Source organism: Zerene cesonia, chromosome 7 (genome assembly GCF_012273895.1).
Source record: "Zerene cesonia ecotype Mississippi chromosome 7, Zerene_cesonia_1.1, whole genome shotgun sequence".
Taxonomy (NCBI): Eukaryota; Metazoa; Arthropoda; class Insecta; order Lepidoptera; family Pieridae; genus Zerene; species Zerene cesonia.
In genome coordinates this window covers 2,647,579-2,654,317 of record NC_052108.1, presented here as the reverse complement: position 1 = coordinate 2,654,317, position 6,739 = coordinate 2,647,579, and the positions used below count along the sequence as shown (strand labels likewise).

At 36.7% G+C, this 6,739-nt stretch overlaps 1 protein-coding gene across 1 annotated transcript in view; it reads right to left on the bottom strand.

Annotated features, from left to right (window-relative positions):
- The window catches only part of LOC119828195, a gene marked incomplete at its 3' end in the record, with an annotated part of 143,980 nt that extends 138,532 nt beyond the window's left edge, over nt 1-5,448 (bottom strand). The window contains exon 1 of the mRNA XM_038350296.1: nt 5,239-5,448. The remainder of the gene's footprint in view (nt 1-5,238) is intronic.
- Between the last annotated feature and the right edge of the window lie 1,291 nt (nt 5,449-6,739).

Below are 6,739 nucleotides of genomic sequence, written 5' to 3'. Positions count from 1 at the left end.
AAATGCCGCTTTGGTCACAACGCAGTGGTCCAACCAGGATCTCGTATGGTAGACGTCACTTACATATGTATATTCACCGAGTTCTTACCTAATATTTCTATGTCAGCACATAAAAGTTCATGTTCATCACAAAAGGACGTTAATTGGCGTCCAAATCTACCATCAGGATCAGCATTAAAGTCGCCAAGACAAAAGGCCGCCTCAGTGTTGCTATCTTCTATTATTGCGGACATTTGTGCTAGCGTAGAGGTGAAATCTATAACATTCTCTTCTTTGTCCGTTGGTAGGTATGCGCTCATCACCAAGAAATGGCGGTCATCTACGGACACTCGGATCGCAGCTATCCTATCACTTATACATTCCACAGTGACAACGTTAGAGAATAATGACTGCCTCCATAGGATAGCTATTCCTCCATAAGGACGCCCCCGCAGAACTCCCACCGAAGTATCTACCGATGATTTAGCAAATGCACCAAATTTAGAGTCAATTTCGTTCACTAAAGTTAAGTCATGTGGTAAAAGCCATGTCTCCTGTAATGCAATAATGTCATATGTGTTGCACAATGACCGTACTTGATCAAGAGATCGCTTTAATGATCTACAGTTAAATGATGCCATCGTTAGCTTCTTACCCATATTTTAGTTAATGATTTTATTTTCTGTGGGCTTCCTCGGGAAACGATCACGGAATCGACGAAATACCAACCCTGAGGGCCAGAAATTTGGGTCTAAGAATCTATTTAAACGGTCCGCAGCAACGACCACTTTAAATGAATTAAATGTCGTCTCAACATTCTGTTGTAAAAGTTCGACGGATACGAACTCTTCACCCATGTCCTGAATATGCGCACAGATGTCCGCTTCATTTACAGTCTTTTTTGTTCGCGACACATATATAGACGCCTGGGAATCCATTACTTGTATTCGTCCTTTATTAGTCAATGTTCCACGCATGTTGGTTTTTTTTCTACGTTTTTTATTATCAACTAACTTAAATTCATCACTGACTCGTTGATCGTCATGATTCTTTGCCAATGGTAATGGCTGTGTCACTACAATATCTCTATAAGTGGGGGTAACGACCGGGTCAGTTTCTAGTGAAAGATTAGACGTGGATAGTTTGTCGTCGGTTACGCGAAGTCCAGAAGCGGCGGACTCCCTCGTTTCGGTAAAAGCTCGCGGCGTTGGTTGGGATGTATTACATGTTGCGCTGCTTCTAAATTGTTTCGTTTTTTGTGTATGTACCGAGCGTGTTAGATTATTGTTGTCATTTGTGGACACAGTACTATCTAATGGACGCAACTGAGTCAATTCACTACGTATTGAGGTTTCTAAATGTGTCAATTCTGATTTAGTGATACATTCAGTTCGAATATAATTTATCTCATTTTTGAGAATTGTCAGGTCTTTTAAAAGTCGAGTAACGTCCACATAATCAAATGAAATAGGCGGTAAACGATTAAGATCCCTAGCCACAAATATTGGCTGGTTGTCTGGGTCTGTCTCTTTTAAAACCTTTATTATATCCTTTATGTTTTTCTTAATCTTGTCGTCACCTTTACGCCGTATAATATGTTGACTACAGCCCGAGCTTGAATATAATTCGGTTTTTGCAACTTCAACTTCCAAATCCGTGAAGTTCGAAGCACATATTTGAAGAACACTCAATTCGTCCAATACATCAATTTTGTTTTGAATAAATGTCAAGAGTTCATTTATAATAACTTTACGTTCCGTCATTATTAATATTGCGAGTAAGACGTAAACAACATAATGTTATCGCATTGAATGCAACGCACGACAGCGACAGCGACCACTCGCTAAACCGGTTCCGCGACGACTGATTGAGCTGACTGATATAAGCCTACATAATTTTACTTAACAAGGACTTTTATCGTTGTTATAAAATAAAATGAAGAACTGCCGCCTCGTTATCATCCTGATGATCACTTGTTTTCCCTAACATGACGAACAAAGCAAATCTGTCCCACAACTCACGTGACTACCGCCGCGATAATTGTATTTGTAAATATTTATGGTTCCAATGCATACACTGACGCAAATGTTCGAAAGAACTCTCCTTGTCGCTACTCTCTGTTTTCTATGGCACAGCGGGGAACTGAGCTGGTGGTTCCCCTGATGTTAAGCGATCACCGGAGTACGGATGCGCTGTCCGCTTTTAAAGGTTAAGGGAAAAAGAGAGGATTGACGGTTTGGAAAGAAGGGATGGACTGGGACGTGTGAGGAAAACGAAACGGGCTTCCGGCTCCCCCACTCGCCGTACGAAACACAGTGGCATATCTCTATTTCACGCCGGTTTTCTGTGTTTCCGTAAATGTTTTGTTAATGCCCTTACGTCCTAGATCTTCGTATAATCTGCAACGAGCCAGATTATCCATAACGAATTCAAATGAGCCATTGAATATTAAAATGTATATAATAATCAAATACACGTCACACTGCAAGCTTGTATCATAATGACTTTATACTGTACCTACCTACTAGCTTATCGCTCGCGGCTTCTCCCGCGTAGCCTAGCCTCCAGACACAAACTCATACCATAAAATCGCTCCGTTGCGATGTGAAAGAAAGGCAAACACAATTGCGCATTTATAATTAAGTAAGGATTATACACATCACACATCTTAACGTGATTAATATGTATTCACTGTTACAGTATCTAGATTTTAAATGACACATTAAGAAGCATAACTTCATTTTAAGAATTATATATAACTATCGATATGGCACACAACTAGTTATAACAAAAACCTACGTATAGCACATCATCTACCATAAATATATCAACCCGTTCCGACTCATACATCAGTTTTTATTTTAATAAAAGACCATGCAACGAGACACGTCAACTTGACCTTTGCAATTCTGAGAACACTTCGCAATATCGCTTTAGAATAACAGCGTATACGTTTTTATTGACTTAATTTAACGTCGAATTTCGAGGAAACGAATTAATTTTACCAGGAAATGCACGCATATGTCACCGAACTAACTGTAAACAGTGTATGTGACTGATTATCATATAGATGCAATTATATACACGCGATAACAATCGGCATTAAACACATGTTGAATGTCGATAGATTCAACGTCTGGTAAAACCGTGCAACCAATAATTCTCGATTTGTTTATTAGATTGATGCGACCCTGACATCTTCGTGATGTATAAGGAATTAAATTGCGTGAATGGATACTGTCGTTGTCTTAATAAATCGGATTAAGTTTGTTACAAACTTTGTACGGAGTTTAATTTAGATTTATTGTTACGATGTAATTTGCATTCAATTTTGTGCTGTTATATTATTGCCCATTGGGATTTTCACAAATTCGATAATTATTAGATATATATTATTATATTCATTATCGTGATTAATATGAATACACAAACGAGCACACTTCTTTTTGTTACATTCATATGTAATTTGCGAGTAAATAAAACCAAAGTATAGAAGTGTACGTATCTATTTACATTCAAAGGAGTTCAAAAGTAGCAAAATACAAAAATATAAACGCGCATGTAAAGAAAACATAATACAAACAAAAATGTTTAAGCCGGGCTCTAACTTTGATAAAAAAATATCCACGTCGACTTAAGGACCTCCTTCGTTTTTCGACGGTTGATAAAGATAATTCTGTATAAAGATTCACAGTAGAGTATGCAGACACTGCAGGTACAATTTTTCATCGCAACCGAATTGAAAAGAGGTCAAGCGGATAGCGAAATATTTTAAGCTGCATTGTTTTTGAACTGTGGTCTCGGGGTTAAGGTAATGTACACCGCAATTCGCTCCGAGTAAATAAATATAACGTCGGACCGGATTTTATTGAAAGCCAGTTTCACTTTAGCGATCCTTTATACAAGGTCTGGCCTTATTGGTTCGTTTTTGTATTGATTTAGAAGTTTGTACCGACTACTCAGGAACGAGCGGATGAAAAGAAGTACCTATGTAACATGTATACATAATTGTGATACGCCAGATAAAAGAAAATGTTTTAAGGTTAATAATAAGAATGCTATCAAGACTTACTATCTTTATAACTATAATGGGCATTATTAAAAAAGCGGTTTCGCGTCGAGATATGGACGCAGAAGAGCCATCACGTGTCTATGCAAATTATATATGTCGTGGAAGAGAAAACTAAAAAACTTTCATAAAATCGGATTGATGCGCAGATCTAAATGTACATATATTTGCATGCAATCGACCTTATTGTGAAGCAATCATTCACAACACTTTATTGTTATTATTTATTAGTTGAGTTTTTATGAGATAAACTCTTCAAGGAAAATGATTCATGGTGACTGACTTGTAGCGATTCGATTCAATAAAATTATTATAATTTACATTGTAAATGAATACTTCTTACTCTTCTAGATAAAAAGTGTGAAAACAGATGCACCAGGGACGGCAGATGATTCAACTCGACCCGGATTCGTATTTTTAGTGCGAATGACAATAATTTTAAATTAACACGGTTTTTGCGACCACGACGTTGGATTATCCGCAAATTTATGCAAAACCATTCTAAAACTTTCGAAAACTACAACAAAAAAATGAATGTTCTTGAATTTATAATTATAATGTAACAGCATTGTTATATATATATAATATTAGCAAGTGATATAATTATTATACGTAACACGTGATATTAATCACCGTACAAACTATAAAGGACTCTATCGCCATATCACGAAGGCGAATAAACCTGACACTTGCAATGCATTATATTGAGAAACAATCAAGTTCATCGACATGAGCTATTTAAGTGCTGGACGTGTCGGTTTGTGCCTTTTAAATATTCATAACGTGTAAGGTCATGTCTAGTAACGGTCACATTTATCATAGCCGATAACATTTAAAGGCTATTAATAAATAAAATTAAGAATCCCGCGTATGTTAGTGCGGCACGCGTGGTATTCATATAGGCATCCTCAATGTAAGCTATGCTCCTACAAGTTTGTACCGTTGCTGCGAACACCGCTATTTCAAATTCTCGCTCACAAGATACAAAAAGTGATTAAGCCTTTGGAAAGGTATCCAAACAAGGGCGTAAAATATCTCGTTTTACCTGATTTAACTAACAGCTTTAGCTTTCTCTCGATTATACTAATCGATTCAAATCGTTTGCAATTTATCGGTGTCGCAGATAAAAATTGCATTAACAGCCCACTTCATCGCCCCTTAACGCTATAAATCATAAAATAAAAATTTACCGGTTTGATCGTTGATATATTATGATCGATCCAGGCGGCCGTATTGTAAATACAAACAAACAATCATACACACACGAAACTTTCTCACTTAGTCCATTATTTAAGATATCGCGAAACTTTAAAAGTACTAGGCGCACAGTATAGCGTAAGAGCACGAGTGCACCTGTTAGCACGGCGCGAAAAACGTTACTGACACGATGCGCGGGCCATTAGTCGAACGCTGAACACGTCATGCGGAAGCCGGTTCTCTCCTGGACACCAATATCTTGAAAGAAATCTGCACTTACGCCATTTTCAGATAAGAGAAAACAATAAAAAAGTCTCCCAACATTTCAACATATTACTAAGAAAAGATTTTCCTTGTTCGAAGAAAATTGTGGGAGCTTCTTATTCTAACGCCTACTATATAATTAATAAGTACGCAATATTGTTGTGTAAATATAACAATGAACGAATGAATGATGTCAAATCGATTGTTAAATAGCCTTTTTATGCGTGCGTGGGATCAAAGGATGACCTATAATTATTATAATAAATGAGTCAATTTGGCCGCAAACACTCATTTAAATTTTATTTGATGTTTAATGTTTGCTCGTATCTCCTTCTACGTCAAAATCTAGTTTAGAATTTAAAGAAAAGATGATGCTGTCTATATTCAGACACTTATTCCAAATTTATACCGGGCAACTTTTAGATTTATTTATTCAACACCTATCGAGTATTCGCAACGATGAATATATTCAAATATCTTCAGACGAATCACCTACGATAACGGAATCTGAATCAACCGACCTCTCTTTGTTTTCTACAAAAGCTAGGTGATCAACGGTCGAAATGAGAAAAATCTTTTTAGGGGCAATTGCAGAGTTAAGTTGTACAAATAAATACGTATTAAAGTTCATATAAATAGGAAAACTGCTAAGGAAAGCTTAAACAAATTGATCATAAACTTCCAACATTAAATTGCAGCTTAACTAATAGGAAAATATTGAGGGCAGTATCCCATAGAGATTTGGATCATAGAATATCTATTTCTAGAATAGGATAATGAAAAACATAATAAAAATAGAAAATATTACATATAAGTGCAATATCGTGATACTAATATATATACATGTGCATCACACAAAGGAACATATAGCATACAATAAACAATCTCACTATTCGGTGACTTGGTCTGATATAACAGCATGACAACGCATATTGCCTTGTATTATAGCATATTAGGAAAGCAGTTAATCCGTGCTCAACGCGGACTTAATTGTCTCCTTCACACCGTCTCCGATTTCCGGCTCCACGAGGCGAGCACAATACAAATAGTGTCCGACCTTATACCCCACTTTCATCGACACCGTACGATAATTACTGAAACGCAAAACCTTGTATATGTTGCGATCAATCCTAATACCTACCTACCTACTTGGTTCGATATTCTCGGTCCAACATATCACTTTAGCAGTAAGTATAATACTTACAAAGAGGATGTATATTATGATATATC